This window comes from Centruroides sculpturatus, unplaced genomic scaffold (genome assembly GCF_000671375.1).
Source record: "Centruroides sculpturatus isolate CEXI.00-Female unplaced genomic scaffold, Cexi_2.0 scaffold36, whole genome shotgun sequence".
Lineage (NCBI taxonomy): Eukaryota > Metazoa > Arthropoda > Arachnida > Scorpiones > Buthidae > Centruroides > Centruroides sculpturatus.
Genome location: NW_019384384.1, coordinates 834,630 through 859,521, shown reverse-complemented (window position 1 = coordinate 859,521; position 24,892 = coordinate 834,630). Strand labels below are relative to the sequence as shown.

The 24,892-nt window shown below is 30.2% G+C and overlaps 1 protein-coding gene across 3 annotated transcripts in view; it reads right to left on the bottom strand.

Moving 5' to 3' along the window:
- The window catches only part of LOC111618001 (protein Wnt-5b-like), a 242,587-nt gene that overhangs the window by 197,009 nt on the left and 20,686 nt on the right, over nt 1-24,892 (bottom strand). For 2 of the 3 annotated variants that reach the window (XM_023359417.1, XM_023359415.1), the window contains one exon: nt 11,353-11,404. The gene's annotated coding sequence lies outside the window, so the exon portion shown is untranslated. Of the gene's footprint in view, nt 1-11,352; nt 11,405-23,159; nt 23,232-24,892 lie in introns of those variants that run through there. The other variant, XM_023359416.1, reaches the window with a different exon arrangement.

The following is a 24,892-nucleotide window of genomic DNA, read 5'->3' as shown; positions in this document are numbered from 1 at the left end:
GTTTTCTTAGGCACTTAAATAGCGAAAAGCATTAGAAGGCAATATAACTTTACAGATTGTTTGTTGAGGAAAAAGTGGCGGAGACCACCTAAACTCGCTCACGATCGAAAATGTAATGGCATTTTCATGTCATGTAATGATCCAAAATATAAATGTCAGAAAATTCCAAAGTAGACCATTCTACAGAAATGAATCGAGCTTTCTTCGACTTTAAAAGTGAAAAAAAAAGGAGATAGGAAATTATGAGTGAGCCAATGTTTTAATATGTGATCTAGTTTATTTTTACTTCATCCTTGAAATGATTTTGTTTATTTCCCTTAAAAAATATTAGAGCTATCCCCAATTTTCTTCTTCAGATCTCCATTCATTTGTATCGTTATAATTCGAATTAACAGTAATTTAAGCGTGTAAAACTTTTAACTTTTTTTTCAATTTCGACGGATAGAATATGTAAAAGTTAATTGACATTGTTTAATTGTTATTACTTAATGTGAAGTTTAACTGAGAAGATAAGTTAGTTTTTAACTTTTGGTCTATCCCACGGCTGGACTTTGACTTCTTATGGCCCTAAGCTACAATATATAACAGGCCCTTCCCCTCCACGTGTGTGAGGTCCTAAGTTATATCTTATAGGCTTGTAACGCGAGGCCCTAAGCTGTTTAGTTTACGTGCAAAGTTTGCTCTATTCTATCCTATCCTATCTATACATAAATTATCGAATTGTAATATATTTTCATGGACTGAATATATTGTAATCTTATAGATCATTCTGTCTATTTGTTCTGATGATAATTTTCATTTTATAAAATCTTCTCCCCCTCTCACTCTCATTAGACAAAATTAAACTTTAGACAATTAATTAATAATATAAATTGAGAAAGAGAACGAAGATTGCTCTTCTTTTTTGTGTAACAACGGGGAGGTGGACAACCTTTTTAGCTCAAGGACCACAATTTTTGGCAAATTTCCAGAAACAAAAGCTCTTCTGGAATTTTAGCCAAAAATGATTATGGAATGTTATTTAATGCAGAAATTAGTCAAGCGAAACAAATTAGACCTAATTACCATTATCCTGGGCTAATTAGTTAAGGTGGCTTATAAAATCCGTGAGGAACACTAAATTTAAGACGTTTTATAATACTCAAAATGAGATTATTTTCAAGTAAATTTTGGGTTTGAACTTTGAAAGAAATGGCCATTTTCAAGTAGCCACTTTCATAATTTAAACTAGATTATCAGTCGTTCATCAAATCTAATTAAGTTATTTAAAATGCAATTTATATCTTATCATAAAACTAATTTTCCCTTTCTTTTATACTTCTTATCCAATGTAAATATAACGTAAACTAATAAAAGATTCCAGACATTTTTATTAAAATATAAACTGATACACTACTTAGGAAACATTAATAATTACTTTACGAGTATCGTATTTCGAGTTATATAAAGTTCACGGTTAAAAACTACATAAAAATTTCTTAAAAATATACAAAAAAAAAAAGTCATTGGCTGCTATTCAAAATTCTGAAATTAGCTTCGTTATTTTGTACATCCGCTAACATTTTTTATGGGGTTGAAGGTTATTTCTATAATCATACAGGTGCTCTAATATGCCAGAAGTCGCTTGAACTATATAATTGGTTATTAATTATAAAATAAATTGTAAAAATTTTTTTATTATTTTATAAATATTCTTAGACTTTTGTTATATATACTGTATATTTTTCAATAAATTACAAAACGATTATCTGCAAACTTCTGTAAGTTAATAGGAGTTACTTCATAAAAATAATGCTTATCTAATCTAAATCCATTCTTTCATGTAATTATTACGTCATATTAAATGCTGGGGAGCCGGAAGAGAGTTGAAAGAAGAAGAGGAAAAAAAAACACCGAAATAAAAAGCAAACATTCTGGTAATTTTCGCTTTTTTTTTTTTNCTATAATTTCTCTCCACCTGTCTATTATCTCACCTGTCCTTCTCTTTCGTTGCTCCTTCACGAGAGGCTACAGGGGAAACTTAATCACCACCCAGGGAGATGAGACAAGACCTGTTTATTGGGACTGACCCGCCCCAAATGGAACACCATCCTCATCATAGAAAAAAAAACACCGAAATAAAAAGCAAACATTCTGGTAATTTTCGCTTTTTTTTTTTTTTTTTTCGTAGAGACTGCAGTCTAAAGACTTGATCTATCATCAAGAAAGTAAGAAAAAAAAATCAAGAGAATAGAAAGAAAAATGATGCCCTAATCACCAAACCACCCAATGTAATTACGGAAACATAATACTGATCTCCTGTGGTAGCTTTCATTGGAGAGTAAAAAGAAGGGAAAAAATCGAAAGCGACCAACAGGTGTTCTTTACCTTCGCCGTGAAACGAAAAAGAAGAAGAGGGAGAAAAGGCAAAGACGGCTTAACCTTCCTTTTCTTTCTTTCCGGATGCTGTTTCCTTGACAACGGTTTAGGAGAAAACGGGCTTATCGCATCTCATGCAATATTCAATGGGGAAACACAACGTTCATCGATCGCCGCCTTTGCGGGGCGTTAGTCCCCCAAACGGCGATTAATTTGTTAGGTGCCCCTCAAAAAATAGATTAGTTCTATTCTTTTTTTTTTTATTCTATTCCTAAGTGTTTATAAAGTCCATTTCTGGATTATCGGCAATTTCGCTTCGATTATTTAAATATTTACAAAAAAATTTTATATTATATTAAAAAAAAAGTTTTTTTTAATTATTTCTAGCTTAAAGAAAAAGAGTTAAGTGACATTTCCCATATTTTATTATGGTACGAAATTCCTCAAGTATGACACGTGATTTTAAAAGGATGGACTAACCGAAATTGCCATAAACTTCACCAAATATCAAGTCTATAAATTAATAAAATTCATTGATTTTTCTTAATTATAAAACTAAAGATTTACAAAATTTAACCCCTTAAATTTCTCTAATTTAGTTACAAATTATAAAAAAATAAATACGAAATTTTAAACTAGTTTTTCTTATTTAAGTAGCACATATTAAGTAGATAATCTGATATTTTAAAAATTTAACAAATTATAATAAAATATTTGATGAAAATTAGCCAAAAATTTCTAATCTGTGAAGGAATTTTGATGAAGAATTTATGATAATTTCTGTAAGTTAGTTACGAAAAAATAAAAAAAAAATGTGAAATTTCGTGAGAAATTCGACACGAACGTGTGAAATTTCGAAGAGGGGAAAAGAAATATTTAAAAATTAGAATAAATTAAAGCTATTAAATTTCAGAATTTAGGATCAGGTTAAATTTCTATTATATAATTTGTAACAAATTGACGATTTAAACGAAAACAAAAGAATATATGAAATATTTTTCAAATTTGAATTCAAGTTAATTGTGTTTATTTAATTACCTTTTAAGTTTTCTTATGGAAAAAGAGATATTTAACAGGACTAATCATTCAGAAATATTGATTAAAGTCGTACTAAATAAAATTAAAATTGTCAAATCTCATTTAGAAAAGAGAATTACAAAAGTAAACTTTTTATCGTCTTTGTTTATTAGAAATTCTTTTCACCAAAACATTAACTCGTCCAGCCATAAGCATGAGCACAATTAAGTTTGTTAATTTAAAACAAATATTTGAAGTAACGTGGTAAATTAATGTAGAATTTGTCTTTAAAAGTCAGTTGTTGTTTAGACAGAAAAGAAAAAACTTTCTTCATCCGACCTACTTGGATGGAAGAGAACGTACCTTGTCGAAACTAGGTCCATTAGTTACGCCGAACGATTCGAAACAGCATTACTCTAAATGTTGTAGGCTATCAGTGCAGTGAGATGATTCACGTTTCAACTGATTGAGTTGTTTAGGTAATCACAACTATGATTAACCTAAGCCTAAATAGGATTGCCGCCACAAACAGCAAACGAAAAAGAGCCTTTTGTGCTTCTATAATTGGTTAAAGTTAATTTGGTTTCTGACTAAATTTATCCTATCATTTAAGTGTAATGTATTTTGACTTTTATTCGAATAAATAAGTGTAAGAAATAGGCTAAATTCTTTCTATAATTTTAAATATCGCCCGGGGGAGGGAAATACCACCTTACTAGAGCATTGTTTTACCAAGAGCCTCTTCGCTGTGGGCGATACTGCTAGTAATAGTGCAGTATTCTCCGTGCTAAGTGTGTAAACGAATCGTAACACCTCGATGGCAGCGCGGAAATTGCAAGTAGCTAGAGAAGGTGAAAGGTCGTAGAGGACGACAGACCATGACAGGTTTTGGCATTGAATGTTCGCTACAGAAGGGGAAGTAAGTGTAAATTACATCCTAACCTATTATTTTAATTCCTCCAGACATCGAGAGGGGGCGTGCCGCTAACTAGTCTGGCTACAAGACTAATGTGTACAACTGTACGTCGACCAGCTATAATTTCTCTCCACCTGTCTATTATCTCACCTGTCCTTCTCTTTCGTTGCTCCTTCACGAGAGGCTACAGGGGAAACTTAATCACCACCCAGGGAGATGAGACAAGACCTGTTTATTGGGACTGACCCGCCCCAAATGGAACACCATCCTCATCATATCTATTGTTTCATTTTTTTTTTTTTTCGAAACGCTATACGTTATAAAATACCTACGGTTTTATATTGTTCGATTTACAGTTGCTCCACGAAATCAACCCAGATCGTAAGATACGGCCTATCTCGTCTACAATAGAAAAATATTTGCACGTAAATTACTAGAACAACAGCTCTCGTTTAATAATATCTACTTTCGAGGAAATTTTAATGATAAACTACAAACCAATTAATTTACTTACAAATAATGAGAAATTAAATTGGATAAGAGTCAAAATATAGATGCTTTAAATGAATATAATTTCCCTATTTAATTTCCTATTGTTACACAGAAAAAAATTCTTTAAATATCCTATGTCACGGGAATAAAATCCATTGGCTTCATTTAAACTTATGGAACGGAGTAAGATCACGTTACTCGCTCAGAAAAACATTAAAACTTCTCTATTTTAAACTATAAAAAATTAAACTAAACTTAGAACTTTAAAAAGGAAAAAAAAAAATGTAATAAATCTCCCTCTCTCTCTCTCGTAATAAAACTAAAAAAAAAAACACGCAGTTATTTATAATTGCAGGTAAAAAATGTATTACGAAAGAATACCAAAATTTCAGTGTTTAGAATGGAATGCGTGGATTTCATTTCGTATAAAAAAGAAAATGAAGACAACTTAAATAATTCGCGTTTGATATAATAATTGTTTAAGTCATGTAAACGGGTAGATATAAAGAACATCAGTCTTTTCTTCCGGCCGATTTCGAACAGATGAACGTTGTTACGGCGCACGATAAATGTTAAACGCATGCCACCGTTAGCCTAGTTTAGACGATAGAATGCCGTTAACCACTTAAAACAAGAGGAACCTTACCTACTTCATTTATAACGAAACTTTATCGCGGAGTTAAGATAATTTATTCGGATTATGTTAATCTATATGCAAATATTTGCCCATCTCAAACTACCTAATTTATCTTTCGGATAACTTTCCGGTTTTGCCGATTTCTCTATACAATTTCGCCATGTGTAACCTCATCAAATATTTTTTTTTTTTTTTAATTTTACAAAAGGAAATAGAATCAATTGCCCTTGATAAATTGTGTTGTTTTAAAGTGAAAAATATATCGACTTGTTTAACGGTGTGAGTATTTTTCTGTATATAACCGATATCATCAATATCGATAGATATACGCTTGATTTTGTCAAATAATATTTCGGCATTGTTTCTAGAAAGAAAGAAAAGAAAAAGAAAGAAAGAGAAGGGGGGAAAAATGATGCAGTGATGTGATAAACACGAAACGCGATACATCAAAAATTGGATGAAGAAATAAGAGTTTTATTATTATTTTCAGCAAAGAAAAGTCAAACTCAATTATATCAGGCGTTAGCTAGATTCAAAAAGTGTTAGATTTTTGTGAATGCCAAGCTGATAAGAGAGTTCTGTTAAACGTTTTTATTCGTTCTTTAATTAATGGAATTAATTTTGAAAATGCCCCTATTCCATTGTAACGTGGCGCCCTCTGATATTCGCTATCCAAACTATTTTTCTATGGGATAAATTCATATTACACGTGTTTAAAACAAATTGCGTATTAATTAATGATATATGCTAAATTTTTTTTTTAAATGTGAGATATTTCCCAATAGGAAATATTCAAATATATATATATATATATATATATTACGTTTTTACTGAGATAGTTGCATAAAAAAGCAGGGAAATCGTCGGATAGACATCATCTGTCATAATTATGTCTAAATTACACAACACAGTGGGAATTCAGTTTCCATCAAAGGTTTTGCATGTTTTTTTTTCTCATTTTTATTTGAACATTTTGACATCTACAGATTTCTTTTTTCTCCTCTTTATAACACCATAATATAATATCCAAAATCTGACAGATGTATGCAGCACTTAGAGCATTTTTCTCTCTCCTCCTTTAAGGTAAAAGTTAAAAAAAAAAAAGAAGGAAAAAAAATGCGATTTTGGAGTCGAGCCAAGTGGGAAATAAACAGAAAATTCACACTAAAAGGAAAATTCCAAAATTCCCTCGCTTTTACGATCCATCAGGTATGAATATAGAATACTAAAAGCGCAACACTTGTTAATAGTTGTCACTTCTATTCGCAATGATATAACGAAACAATCATAAGCATTGACGAAAAAGTTTGGCCAAACTTGGAAAAAAAAATCGCTTTAATGTTTACAACCGGAAAACATGGGCCTACATTTTTATGATCCGAAGCGAGCGCGGAATATTCTCTCCCCCTCGCTAAAATAATGAAGAATTTAGCGCTTTTAGTTGACTTAACGGATTAAAAGAAAGGGGGGGGGGAATGAATTGCTTTACGCTGACAACGTTCCTATCGAGTGCAGTTTAATTAATCGTGTTATTGTCGGGAATAACTCGTAGCGATGCCAGCGAAGAAAACACCTGCCGAGGGACATGCCAATAACACTCGATAATCGTAGATTCGAGTCGATATCGTCTACTTGAACCGAACGTGGTTGTTGCCAAGCAACCATTAGTCGATGTCACGCCATCTTGATGACAAGCACGTGGCTCTTTTGATACCTTTTCTTCTTTACATTTTTTTTTCTTAATATTATAAATTGCTGTAGACCGTTATTTTTTATATTCGTTTAGTCACTTTCTTAGTAAACAAAAGTTAAGTTTTTTCTGTTTTTTTTTAACTAAAAAAACAAATTTGTTTTTTCATAAACTGAATTAAGTTCATTACCGCTACTTATTGTCAGTGTTCTTCGATCAAAAGAAGATGGAAAGAAGTAAATTCGCATCCGCATTAATAAGATAAAAAAATAGTAAAAATATTAATAATAATAATAATAATAATAATAATAATCTAGTAAATGATTTATTTTATCTAATTAAATCTCAATATATAAAAGTTAATAAAATGCAAAACCACTGCGATGTAAAATAATAGAAGATTATGTTTAATGAGCAAAATCAAGATCATTTTTATTACGGGTTGTAAAATAAGTAATTCTGTAAACATTTTGGGAGATTTTAGGATTGGACGGATTAAGAGAACGATCGATTTGCACTCTTTAATCCCACCGATTTAATCTGGATTTAATCTGTTCGGTCAGTTAAGAATATCGGTTTTGTATGTTTTACGATGGAATTTGCTTCTTGGAAAAGTATAAAACTGTTATTAAAAGAAAATCAAATACTAAAATTTTTATTACTCCCTTAATTTTAATTTAACTTTACGAATATCGAATTAAAAAAAACATCAAATTTGGTTTAATTTTTATGGGAATTAGTTTATAATAGCATATTTTTTTTAATCGTTAAATGCATTTTATAATGATTAAAACTGATATAAAAAAAAAGCTCAATCGTTTTATTTTTTAATATATTATTCCACTAACAATTCAAACCATTTTTTGTATTTTCAAATGCAATCGCTATATATATATATATTTTTATTTTTAATTAGCATTAACAGATGAATATTCATCATCCTGATAAAATCCTACTTCAAGCATTGACAATACATACAGTAAAACCTGTGTAAACCGGACTAGCAAGGTACCGAAAACAGATTTCCGTTTTGAACAGGTATTTCTTTTTTATCATAGAAAATCACTGGGTCCCGAAGAATCCCCTTCCCTTTTAGGCAAGTTTCCGTTTTATTAAGGTTTCGTTTTGAACACGTTTTACTGTATAAAGTTTCATACGAATGACGTATATAATCTATATAAAGCTCTACATTATGATAAAAGCTTACGAATTTAAATTACATGTTAATACTTAATTTCCATCATTGTATTTAGCTTAAGATTTAAAATATATTAAATTTGTTTATTAAAAACCGAATTATTTATAATCTAATTCCTTCATCTGTTGCTGCTATCGATTTTGAATCCTTATCATCTTCGCTATCCGGAGAATAATGGTGGTAGTTACAGAACACGAGGGGATCCCGATACACATAGAAGTATAACTAACCTAATTTTGAACAGAACTACTGCTACAGTTATAGATAATGATACAAATTAATAGAGATTATTTTCGACCTTGATTGAAAACATAAGACATTACATCTGTAGTGTGCAAGTGACGAAAAAACTTTCAGAAATTATTGTTCTGTATTCCAGAAAATCTTTACATAAATACAAATGGCTACTCCTTATTTCAATTACATACAGCCAGGGCCCTGATTCTACTCGTGACCCTATGCTACAACATTCAAGAGGACCTTCCTCCTTCACAAAATGATAACCGGCAATGTATGTTAATACCATTTTTGAGAATACAACGAGGCCCCTCGTAACGCCAGGCCCTAAACAATAGAATATAAACTAGGTAAATGCAGCTCTGCATAGCGCAGTGGTTCTCAACTTTTTTTCACTGGCGTACCACCCGAGTCTTCAGTGTATATACTTGTAGTACTAACTGATCATTCTCGCGTACCCCCAGTGGTACAGTACATGTACCACTGGTTGAGAACATGGAGAGTAACCGAATCAACTGATTGAATGTATTATTAAAAGTTAAAATGATACTACTGCAATATAATTTTCTAGTTTTATAACATATTTAATAATATTAAAGATAGTAACGCATTAAATTTATTAAATAATACATTTAATTTATAACTTTAAAGATATTAATTTAATCAATATTCATTACGTAGGCAACTTCAAATAATAATTTTCTATAATACATTCGCCGATAAATAATGATATTGCTTGGAAATTTGTAATATCCTCGGGTATTCTCCGTATTCCTGATTATCCAAAGAGAATAAATTATCGGATATTTGCCCTTGAACTTTATGTAAATTGTAACGGATACTGCTGATCTATAGCCTTAGGCGCGGTCGAGCATCTCAACTATTGCAAAGAGTTTCAATTCTCACAAATCTCTGGAGAAAGTAAAATAGATATTCACGACTGGGGATGGCATACGATAAGAATATTCCGATATTCGATAAAAAATTTTTTATATTTCGCTACATTTATGCCATTCTTTTCGCTTAAAGCATTTTAAGAAATTCTTGTGGTTCGGTTCAACAGCCGAAAATAATATTTTGAAGCATGCGGTATCGTACTGCCATCTATCTATGACAATTTACACCCTTTGACCTTTACGAAAATTGAAGTTTTTCTCGTTGGTGGCAAAATATTCTTTTTAAAAAAATTATAAAACTATATTCTCTATCGGTATTATTCAATAGAAATATTTAAAGGGGGTGCAGAAAGGAAACAATATGCCTTACAGAATTGTTTATTACCTGGCTTTACTGGGAGAAAAAACCCTCAGAAGAAAGTGCAGCTGCACCCTGTTCATCTCCAAGTATCATTTTATCGATAATATGCAAAATTTTAATTGATACCTGGAGCAGAGGCAGTTAAAGTAAACCCGGAATCGAATCCGGACACTCGAAAAAATCCCAGATATTTTTCGGGGGTGATGCGTTCCGGATAAGTTGGGTCCCGTCCCTCACCATCGGCTGCCCCAGGGGGCATCATGGCCCAACGATAGACCTAGAGAAAAGTCCTCTTAGTGTCTATAGAGCTGAGAGTAAAAGAAAAAAAAATTATATTATCAAGTGAAAACTCTCAGGAATTAAAAAAAAAAAAATAAAGATTTTAGAGTCGGTAGTTGTAGTCTTTATAAATGTGTGAAACATAACTTAAGTGTGAAATATTCACGTGGTTTCTCGTTATTGCTGCAATTTCTTGTAACTGAAGAATAAGATAACATTTCATGTGAAATCAATGTTGTTAGAATATGTGATTAATGTTTCAAAGTAACCATCGCTACTATCAATTTCACTTTCAGTTTTGACCGATTTACTAAAAGAAGACAGCGCTAGTTACTCACCTAGTAGCGATTTTTTGACTTATTTCCTTTCTACATAATTTTCTTCTGTAATCATTTAAATTGAGTAAAATTAATTTTAAAAACATTAAAAGAAACACTTTTTCTTTTACTATTTTTAGAATGCCATCAAGAAAAAAAATTTTTTTTTTAATATCCAACAATTTTATAAGCAAGAAACTCGAATTAATAACTGATATACAGTCGAACCTCCATTAACGGCCATTTTTTATATACCCGTCACTGGTCGTTGTTCAGAGGTTGACTCTAGATTTTTTTTAATGTAAATATAATAAATATTAAAATATATATTTATATATATTTCGAGAGTTCTCTAGTAATGAAAAATAAAACTACACAAGTTGGAATATTAATATATATATTCATCGCCAGAGGGCTCCCGAGAAATATTTAAATTTTCACTTAAACTTAAATACGACAATTTTAAATTACGTTGCGTTTATAAGCCTAAATAATGCTTTTTTATAATTAGAATTTTCTCAAATTAATTAAAATAAAAAGCAATAATTTAAAAAATTACTTATTTTTATTCTTTCCTATTTAAATTTTTAACGATCGAAACGATCTGGTATGCGACCTATAAGAGTGTCGCCATCTACCGTTTAAATGATAAATTAATAATAATAATAATTATTATTAGAATCATTTTTATATAACTAAAAAAAAAAAAATAAAATAAAGGAAAGAAAAGTTACTTGATATTTTATCGGTACAAATGAAAAGAGCAATTACTTTTGAACTTTAATTTAAATTATATAAGGAATTTTTGAGGATTTACAAGAAACCCAAAATTCCTATATTTTTGTAGGATTGTGTTTCATAAGAATTTAATGAATTTCTAAAAATTTACATTTATTTTCAGAGCATTTTGACAGGAAGTTACGTCAGCCACGAAAGAAATAAAAGCACACTTACTTTCCCAGATTTAACCGGATGTAGAGAATAACGTAAGAATATTCTTGCACACCTGAAAAACAAAACATGGAGTTTAAATATCAAGTTTCATTTTAATATTGTCTGTATCTAGAATTTATTTCGTTTTTTTCCACGCAGTTTATTTCCAAATAAATCAAATTTTTATTTTTTATTTTTTTTGAATTAGAATAAAAATAATTTTTATATATAACCACAGGCTAGGAATATACTACATAAACAAATATGATGATAGCTTATGTCAGTAAGACATTGTTAGTCAGCTAGTTTCAGGGGAATATCGACAAATAACGGATCATTTGTAACCCAGAAAAGAAAGTCAAGCTGTGTCTACAGATAGCATTCGAATGTGACAAACGATTCATCCCCGAGGCCCTTTGAGGCACGGAGAAGGGGAATAACACCCCTTTATGGGCAAAGAAAAGGAAAAAAAAAGAAGACTGTTACATCTTTTCCACGTATTAAAATATATAAAGTGTATCAAGCTACTACTTAGTATAATGCCGGACAGATACTCTACAATGTTTTTATACGATAAAATTTTTTTTATAAAAAGCGAGAGGGGAGATTGTAAAACAGTTTTAAACTATTTAAAATTTCATTTAAAGATTGTCCTTTGAGCAAAGAATCCAAAGTTTGACCTCAACTACACTTTTCCCATGAAGGAAGATTATAAAAAAAAAACATAAAGAGGCATACTTCCGAGGTCACAATAATTCGAAACAAATGCTTTCTTGTCAGATAAAACAAATACTTTATTAAAGAAATAAGATCATTGACAATATAACAGTATGTATTTATATTTTGAAAAACTAAGGTCAAATTGTTTCTTCAGTTGCTTGACAGATAAAGTTGTTTATGTTTATTTATCAGAGAAAGCATTATAATATTTTATCTACAATCTTTTGATATTCCGACAGTTTATTTAGAATATATTTTATTGATAATTTTATTATAAATATATACAGAGAATTAAAAATATTTTTTCAAAGCTGTGTAAAAAAAATTAAATCCTCTTGAACTATGCATCTCTCCAGGACGATATTCATCATCGGTATTTACAGTATAAGAATTTATTCATGAACTTTACGATTTTTTTATTATTATTCTTTATTTTTGCACCTCCCGACGGAAGAGGCCCTGAACAAATTTAGGTCAGAGCAACCCTATTTCAGGTATTTGGATATTTTCTAACCCTTCCTTTACATGTTAAAATATAAATATAGCACGTATTTATATTTTTTTATGTTGAAAATCATTATGTACAGATAATTTTTACAAATGTTTATATCTATAAATCTCCATGTAATATATCTTAACAGCTTGTCAGAATGGCCAGATCTATATACTGAAATTCTCTGTTTTTGTTACAGTTTCTATGATAATTAATTATTAAAAAAAATAATATTAAAAAAAGCAGCACTAGAAAAAGTTGTTTACATTAATTCAGCACATTATATTTAATTATAATTCATCATATATATATATATTTTTTATATATATATTTTACATTAAGAGTATTTATTAGCTGTAATATTTGAACAGTAGATCGCATTCTATAAATCCTTCACGAATGACGATAGAATACATTAATTTCTCGGCTGTAACAAACCATAAGTGTTTATTACAAGAGAATTCTCTCTCTCTCTCTTGAATTAAAAAAAAAAAAAGTGTCATNCCCTTTTGCCGCCATTTTTTTTCAACAAACGAAGTATCTAGAATGTTTGTTTCTTTATTAATAAAAACAATCTTAAAGATTTTGTTTTTACTAGTAAAAATAACATTAATTTATAGGGTAAGAACCAGTACGGGCCCGGGGAAAGATGCAACAGTCCCCACCTCTCGACGTCCCTGTTTCTGTTATTCCGAATGGAAATTAAACGCTAATTTACATACAAGGCTCTTAATAAGTAGTGTTTAATGCCTTTAAGTAAAGGGTCGGTAACATACACCTGCCAATTATAACCTTTAAGCGAGTCTCTAATACTTTGAATTTTATAATAAACAAGTTCTATCTTTATCAAGAAAAAAATCAAAATAAAGCAAAAAAAATGTTGTTTTTTTTTGGATTTATACAATTATATACAATGCAAGAAAAAGTTCACAGATTTAACAATAGATGGCAGCACATCAATAGAAGTGAATAGGATGAGCTTAAAAAAAAAAAAAATAAATAAATAACTGAACGATAACTAGAGGCTTATCTCCAGTTTTAAACGTAATTAAATAAGGTTTTTCTATGGCAGATCCTGTTTAACTATTAGAAAATTGAATCCCTTATCTCGAATTAATTAACCTTTAAATAATTTGTAATTGTTAAAGAAGTCATTTTTTACAGTTCTTTGACAGTTATGTAATGCATAAAAGAAAATTCGACAAAGAAATCATTTGCAGAAATTGCTCATAATCACATTGGTCGAGCGTTTTTGAAATAGAAAAACAGACAGCGCTTAATTATACGATTATTGAGAAAGGAATAAAAAGACTTTTGAGTTGTGCTGAGAGGTTCGCGATTGAAAGAAGACAGAAGGCCTCTGAATAGTCTTGCTTCTATACTATTTGATGTAAAGAAACTAAAAAGCTAGCTCGAGTGGATCATAAATATTTAACTGCACTAGATTAAGTCTAACCATTACTTTCCATTCGATAAAACCTCGTTATGCAACCCACTTTAAAAATAAATAAATATAGTTTATACGCTTAGACCACTAATTATTATTAATTTATTTAATTAATTGCAAGACAAAAGTCAGAGCAAGTCGAAATATCTTCCATTTTATTTTATTTTTAAATCATTCAGCACGTGTTTTGTATCATACATCAATGGTCACTCCTGCAACTCAATTTTCCCTTATTTTTTAATGAAAAAAAATTAATTTTTACAATTTTAATAAATGAGTTAGTTAAAATACGAAATAATCTTCTCTAAACGGTGGCAAAAATAAAGAAAAAAAGAAATTATTTCGAATTACGCGATAAGTTTCTAGATTAGAATAATAATATATGATAATTGTAATATATAAAAAGTGAGATAAAACTACTTAACATAAAGTATAAGTGGACAGCCCTATGCTACCAGTAACTCATCCATATCCAAATAAGGAGAACTGGAAGGTATCTCATTCATAATAAATGCCCATCAGTATAAGAAAAAAAAAATCAATTCGTTTAAGATGATTTAAATTTAGTAAAAACGCCGTTTATATATTATAATGGTCCATTTGTTTTTATTAATGGCTATTAAAAACACTTACTAATCGCAGTCTATTTCTATTATATAAATACAAATTATTCATTTATCTTTTTGTGTAGAACTATATCTTTTTTTAGGTCAATTTCTGGATAAGTTTTTCATCTAAGTATGTGTAAACTGTTATAAATAAATAAATAAAAAGAATCGAAGCACCTTAAAGCCAGCCTGCAACAAGTAATCAAATTTCTCACGTGGAATGGCGATGAAAAAATAAGAAATTAATTATACAACAGCGAAAACATACATCGTTTACAATAGTTTCATTACAAATGTTACAAATCAGTCAGTCAATTAATGCAAACTGATCAATGTTACTATTGATAATAATTGTGACGAAACTGTTCTTCAATAATGTATACTCTACCTTCAGCAACTATATACAAAGATATAATAAATAATCATCTATATATATTTGGAATGCAGTACGAAAATAGACTCGAATACTTATCTCCTGCCGGTATTTACAGTATAAGAATTTATTCATGAACTTTACGATTTTTTTATTATTATTTTTTATTTTTGCACCTCCCGACGGAAGAGGCCCTGAACAAATTTAGGTCAGAGCAACCCTATTTCAGGTATTTGGATATTTTCTAACCCTTCCTTTNCTTCAGCAACTATATACAAAGATATAATAAATAATCATCTATATATATTTGGAATGCAGTACGAAAATAGACTCGAATACTTATCTCCTGCACCATTCGAAGTTTAAATTTTGACTTTGTAAATGTTGGAAATATTCATATTTCTTTTAGATTTAATTACATAAAATATCTAAAAGAAATATTTTCTAGAAATTCCGAAAATTAGAATAATTACATCTTTTCAAATGCTTTAATTACAGTATTTACTACCTGGAAATAGAACTTGATATAAGATTAAGTCATATTGAATGACAACTTTATTAATCCTTCCTGTTTTATTAAATATATATAGGCTATATAAATCAGAATAATGCTGCAAATTTCTATATACAAGGTTCTGTAAGTAATATTAAAATTCTATACGTTAATTAATAAATTAATTTAATAGGGAAAATAAGATTCAGAAATTTATTAACTTCGCTAAAAAGTAGTTAATTTAATTATAAATTCCGAAAATACTTTAAAATTAATTATTTTTTTTTAATAATCTGTATTTAAATATATGTTTTCTTATTTTATTTTCACACAGATTAATTTATTTCAGCTGTTTTAAATACGATTTTTTTCTCGACTAGGCATCGATTACANTTCAGAAATTTATTAACTTCGCTAAAAAGTAGTTAATTTAATTATAAATTCCGAAAATACTTTAAAATTAATTATTTTTTTTTAATAATCTGTATTTAAATATATGTTTTCTTATTTTATTTTCACACAGATTAATTTATTTCAGCTGTTTTAAATACGATTTTTTTCTCGACTAGGCATCGATTACAAATAAATTCTGAAAGATTTGCATATTTTACAATAAGTTATTGTTATATAAAAATGTGAAAACAATTTCAAACAATTTATATATTCTAATAAAGTTTCCTGCATCTTTCTTCAGTTGGAGACTCCCTTTCAGAGTGTTCCCATGACATTAGCCAGGATACAGAGATTCCTGAGGGTCATAACCCACTGGTTGAAGAATTATGTACTAACAAATACTGAAAATATTTTCGATATTTATTACGACATTGTTTAATAGTATAGCTACAAATTCACTCTTAAATCACTCCTTTGTTAGAATTAAAACGTCTTATTTCACTACACTTTTAAACTAATTTGCACATCTTTTAATTGAAGTAAATTAATTAACCCGAAATATTTTATACATTAAAAGGTTTAAAAGAAGAAAATTATGATTTTTAAAGACCTATCAATAAAAAAGAATTGAAGATATTTGCATATAATTTCTAATATTAGGCTATACAAAATGATTTCTGTATGAGGCCAGGGTATTAGAGGGTCCCTTTTGCCGCCATTTTTTTTCAACAAACGAAGTATCTAGAATGTTTGTTTCTTTATTAATAAAAACAATCTTAAAGATTTTGTTTTTACTAGTAAAAATAACATTAATTTATAGGGTAAGAACCAGTACGGGCCCGGGGAAAGATGCAACAGTCCCCACCTCTCGACGTCCCTGTTTCTGTTATTCCGAATGGAAATTAAACGCTAATTTACATACAAGGCTCTTAATAAGTAGTGTTTAATGCCTTTAAGTAAAGGGTCGGTAACATACACCTGCCAATTATAACCTTTAAGCGAGTCTCTAATACTTTGAATTTTATAATAAACAAGTTCTATCTTTATCAAGAAAAAAATCAAAATAAAGCAAAAAAAATGTTGTTTTTTTTTTGGATTTATACAATTACATACAATGCAAGAAATGAAGAGGAAATTTCGTCCATATGTTAAAGCCATAAAAGAATCGCGTATACATCTTATTTTTTTTTTAAAATAACTTCAAACAAGGTTCTAAACTCAAGCTTTATTTACTTTTTTTCATTGTATTAAACAAAGAATAAATTAAACGAACGTTAAAGACTATAACAATCATTGTGATTGAAATGATGTATCAGTAATTAAATACAAAATTGAAGTTAATCAACATATCATTTCCATTAGGCTATTTATAATAATACAAGACAATTTCTGTAATCCTGAATGAAAAACTAATTTACATATAACACTCTTAATGAGTAGTGTTTAATGCATTAAGGGGTCGGTAACATACACCTACCATTCGGAAGTTCTAAGCCAGTCTTCAATCTTTCAAATTTTATAACAAATGCCATATATATTAATATAGAAAATTGAGAAATTATGATAATTTTATTAATGCTAGTCGAAACGAGTCATTGACAAACGATATCTGCAAATATAACAAATTGGCTGTTGACATATTGAGTAAGAATTGAATGAAAGAAATTGAATTTTCAAACAGGTGAGAGTAAATTCATTAATCAAGTGTTTTCTAGAGTTTTTCCTCTGCCGAATTCTCTAGATGAAATTTTTTGAGCAGTTCTATTCCCCAGAGAATCTCTGCCATGATACGAAACTCGATTTATCAGCTGCCGGAAGGAGGAGGGACGAGACGAGAAAAAAGGAATAACAAGGTAATTAATTATCCTATTAGTTTGATAATGACCAAAATACTGACAATAATAAGACTGCTTAATCCCGAAGGAGTACTTATCTTTTTTCTACTTTTATTGATTAAATTTTTAGATAAAGCAGTGTGAAAGGATGTTAGTCGGATTGTTTGAATTAATTTTTATGATTGCAACTTAGAGATAAAATATATATATATATATATATACGTAAGCCTATATAAATTCATTAGATTGATAGGTTTGTATCGTGACACTTTTAACAATTTATTCACTAGCTTAATGGATTTTATAAGAAGCTCGTTTTAGTCTCAGTTCTTTCCAGTAAATTTAAGAGCGACTAAAACTTAATTTTTAGTAATCTATAATAATTCAATTCAATTAATTTTACATTAGTTTATCATTTTAATTTACTAAATCACCAGTAAACCTGTCTTGTATCTAAAAGTCGACTCTTTTAACGATGAAATTAAATTGACACGTTAAAATAGAATGCCAATGCTTTCCTATACCCGAATTTTTTTTCTTATAGGATAAAGATTTTCTTCTTGATCAAGTTGTCATCGCATCCAATTTATCAAGCACTTCTATGAGTTCATAATGGAAAACTATTAATCAGGATTAAATCTTCGGTTTTTACTGATAAGAACTGAATCTCGTAAAACTTTCACTAAACCCATCAATAAATTTTTCATCTTGAAACCTTGATCTAAACATTTATTTAAAATATTTTAATTTAATGGCTAAATCTAACTTATATACAATATTAACACATAAAGGATCGAGTAGGCATTACTAAAGCGATTGTAGCAATAAAAGAAGGTCGGTCGAGTTACAATGATACTATTCTTTACGTTCGCCTGATAAATATAAACAATTTTTATCAAATATTACATTTATCCTGGACAAAAACATATATCTCAGCGTGTTAATTAGTTTACACATGTCGCGGCTATTCCGCATCATCATAACCACCCAACTGTATCCCTCTAGAAAACAAAGTGCAGTAGCAATTATTCATGACTCCCAACAACCTGTAAACACTTACAGGAACAGAAGAAGATCCGGTTACTCTACATCGTGATTTCTTCCATTTTCAGAATAGTTTCTGTTTCTTTTCTCAATCTTCGATGTGAACGGCAACGAAATACTTTTGACATTTTCCCAATGCAATTATTTTTCATTTTAATTATTTAATTACACTAATCGAATGGCATTTAATAATGATTTTTTAAAACTATTTCTACTTTTAAAAACAGTACAAGTAGAGACACTATTAAATTGACATTTAACAGAAAAAAAAACAACTTTCGTATGCTTCAAGATAGCCATTTTTTTGAAGAAAATGACTCGTTTATTCTCATTACAACGATATAAACCGAAAAAGTTTGAAGATACTCTGCCTTTTTTATATTTATAATCGACAAATAATGTTAAACTAAACTCTTTCTATGCCATTTACTAAACTTTTTTTATTTGTTCAAAATAATTCCACTTGACTTGCTAATTAAAATATGATATATTTAAATAGTTCAGATGTTTCTGCATAATTTAAAATTCTACTTTTGTATATAGGTCCGTATTATTATTATCCCTTGTAACTTTATTCAAAAGATTAAAAACTTGAAGTGTTCTTTGACTTTTTCATCTCCCTCATTAAACAACTGTACAAAATCAGTAGTTTACTGTAACTTAATATTACGAAGACAAGATGTAAACTTAGTGTGACTATTATCTCAACTTACAGTATAGAATTAGGTTTGGTTATCTAATTATAAACTCTGTATGCCTATCGCCAATTAAATATCCCTATCAATCACATTTTAAGTATTCTCAACAATTTATTAAAGAGAAAACATTTAATATAACATTAGTAGAGATCAATAAACAAGTAAAACCATTAAGAGGTATTCATTCCCTTATCATTTAAGAATCGTATCTAATAATACTTCCCTTATTCGAATCATATAGGAACCAATACATCATTAGATATAAATTAGAAAGTTTGAGAAGTTATGCCCCTTTTTTAATATTATAATATATGTATAATGTTAATTAAACCTTATTTTTAAGTCATTTACTTAGTCATTTGTTCGAAATAGTCCCGCCCGATGTGTTAATTTGAACATGTTTTACATATTTCAATTAACACAGTTTTTTTGTAATCAATGAAAAATATACAAAAATGCGCTCATGAAAATAGGTTTAATTAATAAAGCCGAAATATACCAAATTGTTAGAATTTTTAATTTACAAGATTAAATATTTAGATAAATCAGAACGGTCTGTAAGATTGAGGGTGAGAATGGGAATGTCGAGCTTGTACAGGCCCAGAAAGAGCGTGGCCCTCTTTTGAATAAATGAAATAAGTAGCTGTTTCTCTATTGATAACAAAGACTTTTTCTGTTAATTAATTTATACCGATAGAAACTACCAGGGCTACGTAAAAAAGTCCCTAGTGAGAACGTACGTTTCGTTAATATTAAACATTGTATAAGGACTTCGCTGAGTGTAAACGAATACGAAAGGTTTCACGTAAGTTTTCATTTTATTTTAATAAAGTGTATGTTATCCAGGAATCGTTATCGTTTCGAATTCGACCGAATTGAAAAAGTGAGTGATAGAACTTTGGAATATTCTAAGATTCACCCATCCGTATCCAATCGTAATTGCTCTAGCGCTCCGATTTCAGTCTCCTGTTCAATCCCCTCTATAACTTAGCGTAGTAGAAGTATAGCTAATCACATGGGTCGTCTCTATTGCATCAAAACTGCGTAAAATCGAGTCGAAAAACCCGTAACATCTTCCTAGATACTAGGCCTAATTGCCTGAAGTCACACTATTGTACGGATCACGAAACATTGTAAATTAACATGGCATATCGGATGGATTTTTACTATAAATCTTATTTTAAAAAAATTAATGTCTAAATTATTTCGTGCCAAATTTTTAACCGATTTTCTCTTTTATTTATTTTCTTAAGGAGATTAATTTTAGGATATTATTTATTAGGATAAACTAAGATCATTCATACAAGTGATATAGTCTTACAGGCCATATACTGTATGTATGGCCTGTACAAATACAATGAACCAATTAACATTGTTAAGAAATATTATATTCGTCCTTCGTCTAGAATTTCTGAGAATTCGAGAGTGTAATTTAAAATTAAAAAAAATAAATTTCTCTCTAAAATTTCTGCATTTTCATGAAAATAACAATAATTTTGACAGAGAACTTCAGAAAATTTATAAAAATAAAAGTAAATTTGATATTTTAACCCATAACTTAATTCTTTAATATAATACTTATAATAAAAATTAAAATATTTGACAAAATTGTTAATAAATATAATAGCCGAGTGAGGCTTGTCCTTCATACTTATGTGTCGGATTGACAAACAACCTTCAGACTATGCCACGGTGACGATCTTCAAATTTAGATCTCTCTCCCGAACGGTCTTATCTTTAATGTTAGTACTTATATATATATTGAGAATAAACACGAATTAAAGTATTTAATAGTATTTAATTTAGCCAAAAATATTCCGAATCGCTATGCTGAAGCTACGAATATTTCAAATCGTTTGACTTGTTCAAATTCAAAATTTTCCTTAAGTAATACTAAAATTCCGCAGAAATCTTCAAATAAAATTTAAAATTATTTGTTTTTTTTATCAATTTTGAAATCAAATTTATCGATCTTTTAGGTTATTTTTTTAAATAAGAGAACTAAAAACTATGGTTTCAATTGTTATCCAGAGTAAACTTATATCAAAGTAGAATATTGTTGCAATATAGAAGTGTTCAATGATGACGCCAGTTTAGAATGACATGTCTAGACAAGAGAGAAAATGCTTTCATTTAAGTCATCAGGAATCGCGAGAAACCGATCTATTTTCTCACCCCCTTTCAACAATAAACTTTCCATCACAGCCATGAAGTCTACAAAGACAAATTAGCTTATACAATCGTCCATTTTTCTTACTCAATCAAATTTTTAAATGATTTATCACTAATAAAAGCATATTTAAAAGATTAAAACATTACGGATAAAGGCTATAGCTTCCAGATACAATTTATCTGAAGAGTTTCCAGAACAGAGTCGTTGTTCTTCTGGAAAGAATCGTAAACATCTTTGGAAGGCACTAGCAAATATTAGCGATGATATTAACTTAAAAGTGAAATTGTTATTGTAATTCACGACACCCGTTGCCTGCATGTCTTGGCAAACTATGTCCATGTCAGTGCACTTATCACCTTCAGCCCACAGCAGTTGAAAGGTGACACCAAGTTGGGTGGAAGTGCGATAATAGCCGATATATCAACTGAATTCTTAAACGAATCGTTCCGAACATACAAACTATACAGCCTAAATGCTTAATGATATCTCTGACTACAGAACAGTGTTAATGCACTTATTACGTCTCAATAGATTATCTCCCTTCGAAACACTCTAAAGGAATAAAATTTCTTACTATTATAGATAATTAATGTTAACAATTTACATATATATTTTCAATATATCAAACGAAATTCTGTATTTAATTTTCTAGAAGGATTTTTTTTTTTTAGAGAAATTATTTTATAATTTCTTTTAATTTAGTTCTTGCGATGCCGTGTCTAATGATGGATTGCTAATTGAAGAAGTGCTTAACTCGAAAAATAAAAATAAGTGGACAAATCATAATTGGTTCTTTTGTGTCTTTTGTCAAAAGGCAATTTCAAAATTCTGTTATTCTCTTGGTGGCTATAATAAACTCTCTGTGAAGTAAATGGAGTGAGTGAACTTTGAGTGCTACAATGGCAGATGTAACGCTTTGTTAGGTAGGTCAAAGGTCAATTAAAACGAACCTCGACAGGGCGTTCTCCACTGTACTGGAAAAGGTAAAGGCAGAGTCGGATTGAAAAGGACTTTGAAACATTCTTTATAAAGCTGGGACTTGGAAAACGAAATTTATGGCATTCCATGATTTGAATACGTTAACGGTTGCTAAACAATTGTAGTAACCGCTTAGATTTATAATCTCTAAACAGTTTGGAGCAGTCGGTGTTTGGTTTAAAAAAAATACTCTAAATTTCGCTCTTGTTACTGCTTTTCATTAATCATCATTAATATGATAAATTTTAAAAAATCCAACCAATAGAATTACACACCAAATAATCACGTGTAACCTTTATCCGACAAAGATTTCGTACATTATATTGCAACATAATAAAAAAATATATATATAATTTTAATTATGTCAAAGTCAGAAAACGTGCGAATTAATTATAATTAAGTGGCACGTTTTCTATATTTAACACAAAGTATATCATTGTGAAGAAAAAGTCGATATTAAAAGCTTCCGTATATAAAAGCGAAAGAGAAATTGGAGACGTGCACATCGGAAATTAATTAAATCGACACGCGGCCAAATAATAAGCGTAAGTGTAAGGTAAGAAACGTACTTACAAAGGAGCGGGTAGAGAGAGGAGAGTCTTTTCGTATCCAGTGCAACTAGCAACTGCCCAGCGTGCAGCCAACTCCTCGACTAAGAAGAACACGTGGCCAACACTAACTAGTGGAGGATAACGCCGCTTTCTAGCAGCACTACGGCTCTTTGATAATAACGAATCGTGATGGCTATAACAAGGATTAGCATGTAGAAGAGGGCCAACGACATAACGCGGGTAACGATTCGCACGGAACCGAAGATGGATCGCCGACTCCTTTACACCGAAAGCGAAATTTGCATAAAAAACAAAGTTAAAACCAATTATCAGCTTCGTAAAACATTTTAAATGTAGGGAGGCACGATGTTAAGAAAAATCGCCCTAAGGTCAAACTGGTGCGTGCAGGTGTCGCGAAATCGGTCGTAGGTGGCCCACCCACAGGGTGAGTCTAGCGCATTTTTTCGCCAAAACGATTTCTATCCGATACGAGTGCATAGAAGCGAGCGGGCAAAAAAGAAAAAAAAAAAAATATACCCACTTCTCAGTAAAGAATTAATTTTTTCGTTCTCTAGAGACTGACAGTATTGTGATTATATAAATATTTAAACTGGGTGTTTACGGGATATGCGCATACTCTTCTACAAAGAGCGGCACCAGTTGCTACCAACTTTCCTTATCCATTATAGGGTTCCGTTTGAGTAAACACGTAATTTTATCCGCTACTTTTGAAAATATAAACATAAGGTTGTTATTTGAAAGAGAAAGAGAGTTTTTGAAAAATCATAAAATGGAAACGAATGATTTTAAGACAATAAAACGCACCCATTTTACTATTCTGTCGTGTTCGCGTTTTCAGACTTTATTTTTTAATCTGGATTCTACTGGATATCGCGGAAGAGTGTCACGTGAAGTCGTTTGTGTCCGTGTGTATGTGGCCCGGTTCGTGTTACAGGCACTTGGAAAGAACGGCGTCGTTGGGACACTTTAGAGTGTTCTCTGTCGACGATAAGGAAGACCGTTGGGTCGCAGAAATATTTTGACGGCGTCAGGATACACATTCCAATTTCCTCGTTAATCACGAGTTGCGAGTAAAGAGGGAAAATCCGGGAAAAACTCGTGATTTTAAAACGCGCCGATATAAAACAGCTGACAAATTTGCCAAACGCATCCCTTCGCAGTCGCACGAACAACCAATTAAATTATAATGACTTTATTGACCTTTTTAATAAAGAGTTTTAGCATATATGATTAATTTCCGTTGGATAAGTTGGCTACTGCATACGAGAAACCTTTCTAAGTGGACGATATCGGAGTGGAAGTTCACGAACCAATCAGACCGTTACTCTTATGTGATACTTCCCAGAATGATGCAGCGAGTGACTGGCGAGACCCCGAGAGACCCGTGATTTACACAAGGGTATTAGACCTCTAATGAGGAGGTGGAGTTGGTGTGCAGAGGGGACACACTTCGTTCTAATACAAGAGGTCGTAATTCTCGCTGTAGGCTCTGTGGGAAGATACTGACTCCGCAGTCTCCGAATAGCGCAGGTAACCGGGAATAAATTCGTATCTCCCCGTGATTTAAGCATCCTCTCATCTAAACTGAAACGTGAAGAATTAAATTAATAATTGATGTAAATACAAAAAAAAAAAAAATATTTTTAACTTTCACCCCGAATAAATTGCCGTGGCGCCATCTCTCTAGAAAATCAAATATTAAAATTGCAAATTTTATTTTTACTTTAAAATAAA